Source organism: Canis aureus, chromosome 22 (assembly GCF_053574225.1).
Source record: "Canis aureus isolate CA01 chromosome 22, VMU_Caureus_v.1.0, whole genome shotgun sequence".
Classification (NCBI taxonomy): domain Eukaryota; kingdom Metazoa; phylum Chordata; class Mammalia; order Carnivora; family Canidae; genus Canis; species Canis aureus.
In genome coordinates this window covers 34,745,232-34,757,846 of record NC_135632.1, presented here as the reverse complement: position 1 = coordinate 34,757,846, position 12,615 = coordinate 34,745,232, and the positions used below count along the sequence as shown (strand labels likewise).

At 39.3% G+C, this 12,615-nt stretch overlaps 1 long non-coding RNA gene across 2 annotated transcripts; it reads left to right on the top strand.

Moving 5' to 3' along the window:
- Nucleotides 1–1,516: 1,516 nt before the first annotated feature.
- LOC144294356 (uncharacterized) lies at nucleotides 1,517–9,684 on the top strand. 2 transcript variants are annotated; one of them, XR_013361760.1, is made up of 4 exons: nucleotides 1,517–1,629; nucleotides 4,309–4,363; nucleotides 4,654–4,734; nucleotides 9,059–9,684. It is a non-coding gene; the product is annotated as an uncharacterized LOC144294356 (long non-coding RNA). The 2 variants fall into 2 exon arrangements; XR_013361759.1 differs by having other exon boundaries at nucleotides 1,523–1,756.
- The last annotated feature ends 2,931 nt before the right edge of the window (nucleotides 9,685–12,615 follow it).

Here is a 12,615-nt window from a genome sequence, read left to right as displayed (position 1 = left end):
CTCTCCATTTTCCTTAAAAGAGAACTCCTATTTTTTAAAAGGTTTTATTTATTTATTTGAGAGAGAGAGAGAGAGAAAGAGAGAGCAAGCAGAGGGAGAGAGAAGCAGATGCCCCACTGAGCAGGGAGGCTGAAGTGGAGCTCAATTCCAGAACCAGACACTTAACCGACTGAGCCACCCAGGTACCCTCAAGAACTCCTATTTTTAGCTGGACCCTTGGTTACCCAGAAGAAAGACTATAATTTCCAAAACAAAAAACAAAAAACCCTACAATTAGGTGTGACCAACTGATAAATTCTGGCAAGAGAGAAATATGCAGAAATGTTATACGAGACTACAAGGAAGACTCTTTAAAGGAAAGAGCCTCTCTTGAGAGGTGCCTCATTTGTTTTTCACCTTCCTCCTTTCTACTTCCTGTAACTCAGATGTGATGACTGACATTCCAGCAGCCAACTCTCTTACTCACCTTGAGGATGAAAGTTAACTGCAAAGCATGAGAAAGCAAAAAAAGGGGAGTTTCTTGGACCTTTCATGTTTTTGTGTGACTGTCAAAGGAGCCAAGTACTACCTTTATGTGTTTTATATGAGAAGATCCATCAGGACTTGAGTCTAATTCCAACAATATATGGTATGAAATAATCATATGGGAGTATGAGAACGTTGAAAGGGGCAATGCCAAGAATGTGCCAAGCCAGCTAGAGCTATGCGGTTATATATTTAGAGTGATCTTAGTCATCATGGTTATATTTTTCTCAGTTGCTTGAATGCAGAGAAAGGAGATTTATCAGAGTTGGAGCCTTGCCAACCATACAAGTGGAGAGAGACACAAAAGTGTCAAGACTGTATGCAGTAGAGTGGGATCTAAATGAAGAAATAAAGAAAGTGAAGCCACAGGAGAGCTGAGTGACAGTGAAAATATGTTAACAATCTTGGATTAAAGGTACTGATGGGGTTGAAGAATTGATAAGAGCATGAGACGTTTGAAATTGAGATTACAAGAGGCTTGAAGTTATAGTCAGTATTAGCATGTAAGGTATGCCCATGAAATCAGGTAGCTGGGATGGAGTGCAGGACAAGATCAAAGCAGTTGAAGAGATCACTGAATCCCATGCACTGAACCTGGGTCCAGACCAGGATACCTTTAGAGATTGAAATTTAACTCAGTCACATGAAAATGTTGATGAATTTTCTAAATTTGTTTTTGAAAAATAGTTGATTTGGGATGCTTGGGTGACTCAGTGATTGATCGTCTGCCTTTGGCTCAAGTCATGATCCTGGGGTACTGGGATTGAGTCCCACATCAGTCTCCTCACAGGGAGCCTGCCTCTTCCTCTGCCTATGTCTCTACCTCTTTTTCTGTGTCTCTCATGAATGAATATATAAAAATCTTTAAAAAGAAAAAAAAAGAAAAATAGTTGATTTTGTACTTCATTACTATCACAACCTAATCATCATCACATTTGTGCTTACAGTCCTTTGGTTTTTTTTTTACTTAAGATTTTACTTATTTATTTGACAGAGAGAGAGCACAACCAAGCAGAGCAGCAGGCAGAGGAAGAGGGAGAAGCAGGCTCCTGCTGAACAAGGAGTTGGATGAGGGGCTCTATCCCAGGACCCCAGGATCATGACGTGAGCTGAAAGCAAATGCTTAAACGACTAAGATACCCAGGCACCCCTATAGTGCCCATCTTTTGAATATGAACTGATCGTCAGGTTATTACGATCAATTACTATTACAGAGTCCACTGTGAAAAGGGTAAGGATAAATATTAATAGCCCTCTTTTTTAAATTAACAACCTGAGGCAGAGAATGAGTAACTTGGTGAAGAACACACACACATAGTAGGTAATTTCAATGGCTTTCTATGTGGAGAAGCCTGGCTTTCTCAAGGGATAAGTGCCCCCATCAGAGTAACTTCTGAAACAGAAACTCTCTTTCCCTACTAACTTTATGACACCAAGTGAAATTCCACTCTCCACACCAATGGGAATTATACAACCCTGAAACAAAAGAACTGAAAAGAAGCCTTCCTGCTGTTAGCTTGGAGCAGACTCTTTAATCTTTTTAAAGCACTCAAGAAAACCTAGATGTACTTCTCCAACCTTGAAATCAGACTGGAATCTGGAGTTTTGTTGTTATTTCTTCATATGTACTTTTATGGATCACCAATATAGCAAACATAAAAGTATGCTTGGTTTGGTAAAGGCAAGAGTGGGAGCCAGGGCCCTGTATACTTGGGTTTTCCCCTTAGTCCTGTTGGGGGCAGGAGAGGGGATTTTTCCTACACCTTCTCAGGGTCCTTGGCTAGATCTGAAAATTAAACTGACAAAGATGGATCAACAGGAGAAGAGCATAATTTTTTAATGTAAGTTTTATTTGACATGAGAGTCTTCATAAGGAAATGGAGACCTGAAGAAACCATTAAGCCAGGGTATTTTTATGTTAAGTCTGATGAAGAGCGGACAGCCATGGGGGAACATGATAGGTCAAGGAGTAGGAGGTAAGTGTAGTACAGTGGAGGAAACTTAGCAAGGCCTGTTCCTTAGGATTCTTCTAGGCATCCCTTTGTCTTCAAAGATAAGGGAGTTCCTTCCCTCCGAGTATAGGGAAGGCATCTCTCATGTCAGGGTTCTATGACCTGTTTCAAGGGAAAGAGTTGGGAAGGGTAATGACAGGTCAGAGTAACCTTCCTACTCCTGCCATTCCCCTAAATTAAATTCCTTCCCCCTAAAATATCCAAAAAGCCAACATGCCATATTTTGGGGTAGCATTTCCTGAATCCCATCACATGTCAACCAATCATGGCAGACACCCACTCAAGGAATGACAGTTTGAAAATAGAGATCAAGTTCAGTCCCCATTTCAGAGGATGAACTGCCTGGCCCAAGTCTACACATTCAACTTATGGCATGGCTAAGACCTAAAGTAAAGTGTTTTTAAAATACCTACCTGTATGTATATATTTGTTATGACAAATACTCATTTGTTTACTAATTTCTCTATTTAATGATGTGTTTAAGAGACAAGGAAATAGAGGGAAGGCTGAAAGGTGCAAATCCTCACTGTCTTGGGCCTGTTGGTTTTTTTTATATATATTGGTTACTTTCCTTCTCTGAGAAATCTCTGAAACACAGAGGGGACTTTAAAAATAATTTAAATTATAATGATCGAAATTTGATTCAGAAACAAACATAGGAGCAATTAAAAGGAGACAAAATAAAAACAAAACAAAACTTTAAAAAGGAAAGAAAATACTTTTAAGTTAATAGTATGGCAGAAAAGAGCACTACATTTATAGAGTCAGCAGGCCTAGGTTCTATAACTGATTGCTTATTTGACCCATTTCCCCATGTGGAAAATGCAGACTGTAACTCTGCCCCTGCATGCCTCCTCTGGGTTACAGTGTCAAATAAATATTAATTTCAAAATGCTGCACAAAAAAGAGAGACTGGTAAAAGCATTCTATAATCTCTGAAAATGTTCAGATTCTCCACATTTTTTAATATGATTGTATCCACTATTACATAATAGTGGGTATAATAATAATGGATATAATAATACTCTTAACTAAGAGCACTGAACATCCCCCAATATGCCAGGCATTGTGCTAAAGTTTCACATCTATGGTCTCATAAAAATGAGTGTCAGTGAATCTGACTTGTTGAGGCCTTTGTAGGGCCTGGAATATCTTCACCAGTTTGAGGCACTATGCCATCATAAAGGCATATTACTTTCTAACAGTTTATACAAAATTTCTTTGCATCATTGCCATTTTTCAGAATAATAGAATAAACCCGGGGATACATGTGTTTTATTAAAAGGAGGCATGACAGAGCCTATAAAAATATCAGGAGCTTCAAGCTCCTAAGAAAAATCAAAGGAAACTTTGAAGGGAAGCCAAAAACAAACTTGTCCAAATGCACAAGATTCCCTAGTTTGAGGAGGTTTGAGTGGATGGTTTGCAAACTGAAAAAGCTAATGGGACCCCCAGGTTGGCCTGATTCCTTTCAACATACAGTCACTCTCTCCCTACACATTCATCACTACTCCATTTCCATTCTCGTATCTCTCCTAGGATTTCTATTTATTTTAAAGGTCAGAATTCTAAAAAAGAAAACTGAATGTATTCTTAATGAAGTCAATTAATCCTAAATATAAATTTGTAACTTGCTTTGTTGGTGTAGTTAAGAAGTTGTTCCTTTAGTTTGTGAATATACAACGGAACAGAAATACTGCATTTAAATAAGCAATATTGTGGATGTCACTCAAGTTTGGTTTTTTTTTTAAGACTTATTTCTTTCTTTTAGAGAGAGAGAGCACCAGTGGAAAGGGCACAGAGAAAGGAAAGAGCACATGAAAAAGGTGGGGCACAGGGAAAGGGTGGGGCACAGGGAGAGGGATAGAGAATCCCAAGCAGACTGTGGAAAGAGTGCAGAGGTGGATATGGGGCTCAATCTAGGACCCTGAGATCACCACGGAAGCCCAAACCAAGAGTGGGACGTCTAACCAATTGCACCACCTAGGCACCCCACATGTCACTCCGTTTGTAAGTGGGCAAACTTTTGCTTTTGAGAGTCAAGAAGAAAAAAAATTTTAATGGGTTGTTGTTAACATACGAACCACTTCTCAAGCAATTTTTCTTTTAAATTCAGGCCAAGGAAAATATAAGTGTCTATTCCTTTCTGCCGAAGGATCGCTACAATTAAATAAGACCATATACTGTCATGATGCAGGTAAGGCTGACTTTTTTTTTAGTTTAAATGTAATTATTTTATATTCAGAATAAATATGGAATTTAAACATTTCTGAGTAAAGCTCTAGATGATATATATTTTAACTTCAACATTTTAGCTAGTTGATTGGTTTACCTAGCAAAATGTAAGATGACTTATCTGGGTTACAAATGAGCTGAACTGTTGAATAATTCGAGCTTTAAAAGGATTTTATGCCTATTAAATTATGGAGAAAGCTGGGCAGAGTGTGATAATTACTGAGTAACAGTTTTATTTCCTCTACCACTGAACTGGTTATAAGAAAACACCATAATTGCTTTGTGTGTGTGTGTGTGTGTGTGTTGCAAAAAGTTTCATCCCCGAATCTTATGCTTAGCTCTAGGCTACAGTTAATTGGCAGTGAATGCAGGGATACTGTCTGCTGGAAATTAACTCTCATTTAGAAGTTTTTCTGACTATTCCCTGGCTTTGGAGACTAACTGGAGGAACTTTTAAATAGGACTTCAGAATCATTAATAGTCAAGGGGATCATTTAAAAGAGCCCACCTGCTTGAATACCGGAATGAGAGAAAGTCAAATGTTCCCTCTTTGTCTTTAGTGCCATAAAGTCCCATAGAATTATCATCGAGGTGTTGAAATATTTACTAAGTGCCAACAGTATGCTAGGAAAATATGAAGGAAACAAAAGGAAAAGAAGGAAAGAGAATCTAGAATATTCTGAGGAATCTACTAGACCGCCTTCAGAGTGTTATCTTTGTACTCCAGTGCCCATCATCATTGACAAGCATTTAGGCTACATATGTCATGAGCCAAAATACTAGAGCCAATATGCCCCTTTTCCACAGCGGGAAGTCATGTCTTCTTTTAAGATTCCACTTGATTCAAATTAACTTCTTCCCAATTGTCCATTCAATAATTGCCCAATATTTTGTGAATAAATACCAATAGTTTCCACTTATTAAAAATGGGTGAAGACTTTTTGTTTCCTCTGCCCCAAACTCTCTGCCAGATGCTAGGGTACAATGATATTAAGTCTCAGGCTAAATTGTGCCACTCATATAAACAGATGTCAACAAGAAGGAACACCAACAAAGTCATTCAAACTGTGGTATTCAGAGCACTGTTACCCAAATACCTCAAACTATCTGCCTTCTGGACATATAATAGCTTCATATTTGCCAGTAGAAGACTCTCCAGAAGACAGCTCACCTTTTCCTTCTTCCAAGACAATGAGCAGTGTTTCAGGTTATGGCTGCTGTGTCAGACAGGCTCTCAGGATGATAGCCATGCAGAACAAACCCTCAGCAGACATGAATAATGAGTAAGAAATAGACCTTTGTTGCTTTAAGCTACTGAGATTCAAAGTGTAATTTACTCCTACAGCATCACCTAGCTATCCTGACTGATGCCCAGTTGTCATTGCAAGCCCAGTAAAGTCCCATTTTTTTGTCCAACAACTGTTTTGAGTAAAAATTTCATTCTGAAGTAATTGCAAGGTTATTACAATAGGACCACCTACAATTCTCCATATTCAATGTGAGGGAGAGTAGGAAGTGGGGATGAGCCAGCTGTTGTGTCTAGGGAAATATGCTAAAGTAAGTGGCTAAATTCACCAGACTTTGACCCATCCATGCAATGACAAGGTACCTACACAATCATCTTTGTCAACCACATATCTTAAAAGCCATTCATTTAATCAATGAAAAAGTATTTCTCTCCATTACACTAAATAGTGAACTCTGTGGTGCAGATTCAAATAGCTATCATCTATTTTGAAGTTTAGATTTCCAGTTAGGTTATCTTGAAATATTAATTTAACCTTAGAGTACAAATTAAAGTTAATCTACATGCACATATATATCCCAGCCTAAACTAGCATATTATAGTTAATTATAGACAATACAATATCAGTAAAATAGATCAAGCTCTCATCTTACTTATCTCCCACTCCCCCCAAAAAAGCCTCTTCTTTTTTCTAAGGACATATCTCCCATCAAGATCCTCAAAACTCTCTAGAATGCTCACACATAACTGAAGGATTAAATCAGATTTTTCACTGCCTTTTTGGAGGTGTTGGGACTCCAGATGTGCCATCCCTGACACTGGAGAAAACTGTCATCAGAAGCAAGTTGCTTTAGAAAGAGCTATACAGGGCAGCCCCGGTGGCACAGCAGTTTAGAGCCGCCTGCAGCCCGGGGTGTGATCCTGGAGACCCGGGATCAAGTCCCACGTTGGGCTCCCTGCATGGATCCTGCTTCTCCCTCTGCCTGTGACTCTGCCTCTCTCTCTCTCTCTATGAATAAATAAATAAAATCTTAAAAAAAAAGAAAAAAGAAAAAGCTATATAATTACCAAGCTGTAAAACATTTGTGTTTTTGTTGTTTTCTATATGGTTTTTTTTTAAGATTTTATTTATTTATTCATGACAGACACAGAGAGAGAGAGGCAGAGACACAAGCTGAGAGAGAAGTAGGCTCCCTGCAAGGAGCCGGATGTGGGACTTGGTCTCGGATCCCAGGATCATGCCCTGGGCCAAAGGAAGACGCCCAACCGCTGAGCCGTCCAGGCATCCCAAACATCTGTTGAATATGACCCCTAAAACATCTAAAGAAAGCCAACACCTTGTGTTCTCCTCACTGACACTGTCCTTGGTTGAGACCCCTACCAAGTCTCAGATCTTCTAGATACAAGACAAGAGGTTCTTCCCTCAACACCTTCCCACTCCTACCCCAGTCACTGCAACAATGAATCATGCTTACTTCTTGTCAACATTGGCCTGTGCTTCCAATTTCATGCCTTTAAATTCATTCATTCGACTTTTCAAAGTCCCACATATATCTTAAAACAGACAGCTATTGTTTAAAGGAGACTATTTTCAAAAGTATGGGCAACATAACAAGGAAATCTAAGGAATAGCACAATGCTCCAGATAAGTAACAGTAGAGAACTGTTACTACCCCTATACCTGATGGGCCAAGGGGTTGGGGGAGTATATAATAAATCATAGATGGGACTCTGTGAAATGGGGCTAGGAAAGAGCTGTGATGTTTGGTTGAAGGACCGAACCAGCCTACAACTCCAGAGGAAGGGAATTCAAGGGAGGGGCATACCCAGCTTCACCCTTCAGCATCCTGAGTATCCTGCTAGTGTGTGCCATTGGCAAACCCAATCAGAAACAAGGGGGCAAGCGAGCCCTCATGATATAATCCAGACAGTATAGCACCCTAGACTGGGGAAGAGGAACAAGTGCATCTAGAGAGAAAAACTAAAAATATCCAGCCCTCATACAGCTACTTCACAGGACACAGTCTGTTTCTAGCCTCGGCTAGAACCCACCACTTCAGAGATCCAGAAGAATCTTCCCCAGTGGCCCTATCACTTTCTACCTTCATAATAATTTTTTCCTGACTACCCTCTGATAGTTCATCGGTCAAGGACACTAATATTCTCCCCCAAAGGGTTTCAAAACTCTGACCCTCAAGGTAGAGTTGGCAGTAAAGAATAAAATGTGTGTTTCAATGGAAAACTGTACATTGTCAATGTATAGCATATCTTTTTGGGTTTTCAGTCTGTAGCCTTTCATTTATTTGAGCTATTTTGTAACTTTTTGTAAGTTAGACATGCCAATTCTGCTTCTTCCAGTAAAGTTTCTGTTGACTTCATCCCTTTAGTTTAAAAAAAAAAAAAATTCAGAATCCCTGGGTGGCTCAGCAATTTAGCGCCTGCTTTCAGCCCAGGGCGTGATCCTGGAGCCCCGGGATCAAGTCCCACATCAGACTCCCTGCATGGAGCCTGCTTCTCCCTCTGCCTGTGTCTCTGCCTCTCTTTCTCTCTGTGTCTCTCATGAATAGACAAATAACATTCTTTTAAAAATTAATAAATAAATAATAAAAAATTACTTCCATTTGCAATTTCAATTTCCTTATTTCATATAAATGTGTGCTTTTTAACTTTTTCTTTGAGGTGGCTTAAGATATTTTCTCATATATGAGTAAAATAAAATCTTGAACATATGTTAATTTCTGTATCTATAAGAAAAGTAAGATTTTACTTTTTCTGAAAACTATCTTTTAATGAAAGTCTCAGTCTTTTCCCTATGAGAAAGTACTTAGGATCCTGAGGCAAATTTGCCCTAGCAAACCCTAAATTTAGCATATCAGTGATTTATCTCAAAAGATTGAATAATAGATATCTGTTATGCAAGGCTTGTAGAAAATAAAAAAGTTGATAGCATGCTCTGAAAATAAAGATTCTGATTATATTGTGAAATGTTAAAATACCCTGACAGTATTTTATAACTCTATCCTTCTGATTCATTTTGCAGATGTGACCATGACTCAGAACCACAATGAGATGCTGAATTTTATAGCAATAGTATTTGGTTTCACAATGTGATTACTATATTATTTTTCACTTCTCAAATATCTATTGGAGGCAGACAGGCTTCACTGTGTGTGAAAGCCATTGGGTGGGCAGTAGATGAAAAGGTGTAGTACTTCTGAGAGAATTATCAACTTGGGGTGGGTACCCTACCTTCAGTGAACACCCAGAGAAAACAAAATAACCCAAGATTCTAGAACGAATTATTTTAAAATCACCTCCTTGCTGCAGGTTTGAGGAATTATTTCCAATTTCATTAGTCAATATGCTCTCCTTTCAAAATTGTGCCTTTCACTATTAAAATGCTAATACCAGCTGAATCGAGCTCTCACCTACTTCTCCTGCCGTAACTCCCACTACACCACAACAAAAGTCGTCCACAGTGTCAGACTTGACTGCCTTAGCGCTGAACATTCCTGGCTTCTCCCAGGGACTCACCATCACACCCATCAGGCCCCTCCTGACTGCCAACAATTCATTTCTGAATCCTCCTTGCACTTTTCTGCCAATGCAAATGAACTTTCCTTGCAGGATTAACTCAAATATCATCTCTTCTGCAAAGTTCTTCCTGACCATTCCAGCTGGAAGTGACATTACATCTGTATGTCTTTAACACTTACAGCTTCTCTTTGCCATCCATTCGGTGGTGCAAGGTAGGCTAACTCAGAAGGAATAAGTATTACAGGCAGACTGGATCTGCTATGAGAACAAATAACAAAATTGGCAATCACAAGTCTTCCCTCTGTGAATTCTAAAACAATTAAAACAGATACAGGGGTCAGGCAGGGGTCAAAATGCCAGCTTTACTGCTTGCAAAGCTGAATTAAAAGGTACAGTTTGAACCTGAGGGTGAAACTACACTTTCTCTTGCCTCTCTCTGAGTTGGATAAATTTATTCACCTAGTATTGGGGCCAAGAAGCCCTACCAGAGCTTGTCTGCACACCGAACGGCAGCAGAAATGAAGAGAACATATAATATGCATCTCTTTAAACTGAGCTGTACATATTCAGTAACTTTCTGCCCATGAGTGTAGTTAACAAAGGAGATAGAGTAAGGGACAAAAGCCACTCATGAAGGGGTGGCCATCTCTAATTTATCAGACAATAGGAATACAAGATGAATGAGAAAGTGATCGTGCCTGCAGACGAAAAGTATAATTATGTAATTTATGTAATTTATAACGAGGAGTAGCCAGTTCATCATCACCTCCCCTCTGGGAATGTTGCCCCCCCCCCCAATAAAACCAGTACAGCCAGTTAATAAGATAAAGCAGAATTCACTGCTCAATGTTGGGGTGGGGGGGCTGCTGGTCAGGGAAGGAATTCAGAATTTATTCAGAATTGGGAGTTTGGTTTAAGGAGGATCTTTCACTGTGGGGACTTGATTGGATTGTACTACAACAGTCCAGTATTGGTGGGAACAGCAAAGGGAGGATTTTGTAGTGAGGGATTCAAAGAATCTTAGTGTGCAAATTGCCCATTGATGCTTTCCACTGAAGAGTTAGTGAGATTTGGGGACTGTTCTTATAATGAATAATCAAGTTGTGTGTCTGTAAAGAGCTTCTTAATAACATAAAGCTATGCTAATTAAAACAGCAGAATAACAAAGTCATGTTATTATAGACATTAAGTGGTGGCTTCTGTTCTAATTGTCCAGGCTGCATAGAAGTAAATGATTTTGGTTCTCACTTCATTCTGAGAAGAAAGATGAGTATTGCCAGAGCCAGACTTTAGAGACTCAAATCCCACCCCCATCTCCTTAAAATTCAAGGCATGGAAGCCATCACACACAAAAGAAACTGAAATCTGACTGTAGGTTCTGACCTTTACAAGCCGCAGCAAAACTTTCCTCAAATCTCTTGGTCTCCAATTCTCTCTACAGGCCTCTTGCAGTTGGATTAGTTAAGGTTCTACAGAGAAACGGAAAGAACAGGAGACAGACAGAGATTAAATGAGAGAAACAAACTTAGAGAAAGAATCTATTTTAATGAACTAGCTCACATGGTCATAGAGACTGGCAAGTCTAAAATTCACAGGTGAAGCCAGAACCCTGGAAACTCAAAAGTTTGGGACATGGTGATGCAGTGTTGACACAGAATTTCTTTTTCAAGAAACTGTTTTTGCAGGGGGATCCCTGGGTGGCTCAGCGGCTTAGCACCTGCCTTCCGCCCAGGGCATGATCCTGGAGACCCAGGATCAAGTCCCCCATCGCACTCCCTGCATGGGGCCTGCTTCTCCCTCTGCCTGTGTCTCTGCCTCTCTCTCTCTCTCTCTCTCTCTCTGTGTGTGTGTGTGTGTGTGTCTCTCATGAATGAATAAATAAATAAAATCTTAAAAAAAAAAAAGAAACAGTTTTTGCTTTGAAAGCCTTCAATGATTGGACAAAGCCCACTCACATATTTAAGAGTTATCTCCTTATCTCCTGTCACAGAGACAAAAGGAAGATAAATGACTTGCCAGGAGCCCATAGCCACATAGTTTGTCATCTTCTGATTCCTTGAACACCATCTTCTGACTCCCTATCTCAGTGCCTCTGTCTCCATAGTTTGTGTGTTGCAATGGCCCTACCACTACATTTATGTTTGATTCTTTTCTAAGATGGGAAACAACCCCAAAATACCATAGCATCTCCATGCTAAATATTGTCTCTGCAAAATAATTCAACTTTCTAAAACAGTGATAATGTACATGTCATCCATTTAGTTCCAACAAAAACAATAAAAACGTATTTTTAATGAGAGCATTAGGAACATGGTATAAGTTGTACTTCTTTCCCTTTCCTTTGAAATCTTGTTCAATTCATTAAATAGACTGATTTTGTAATCTGGATTAGTGTTTAGGAAACGTAGGGACAGTGGTAGAGCAATTAAGGCAAAGAAATTTGTGGTTGGCAAAATAACAGGCCTCTAAATATGCCCATGTCATCATCTTTAAAATCTTGTCTATGTTGTCTTACCTGGAAAGAGGACTTTGTAGATGTGAGTAAATTAAGAATATTGAGATTGAGAGATTATCCTGGATTATGTGGGTGAGCCAATGTAATTATCAAGGTCCTTATAAATGGAAGAGGGAGGTAGAAGAAGAGTCAGTGTCAGAGTGATGCAGTGTGAGAAAAACTTAACTGACCATTGCTTGTATTGAAAATGGAAGGAAACCATAAGCAATGAATATGGGCAATCTCTAGAACCTAAAAGAGGCAAGGAAATGGGTCTCCCTGTAGTCTCCAGAATGAATGTGGCTCTGCCATCACTCTGACCTTAGCCATTGAGATGCACTTTAGACTTCTGACCTACAGGACTTCAAGGTAATAACTTTTTTGTTCTTTTAGCACAGTTTATGATAGTTTGTTACAGCAGCAATAGGAAACTAATACAAGATTCCTGTTATTCAATGTCATAACAACTAAGAAGGCCTCCTCTCTAGTAGTTGCTTCAACAACTCTTAAGGAACTTCTGCTACCTTTTCAGTTAGGATAATTTAGGTCTATCTGCTTATACCATC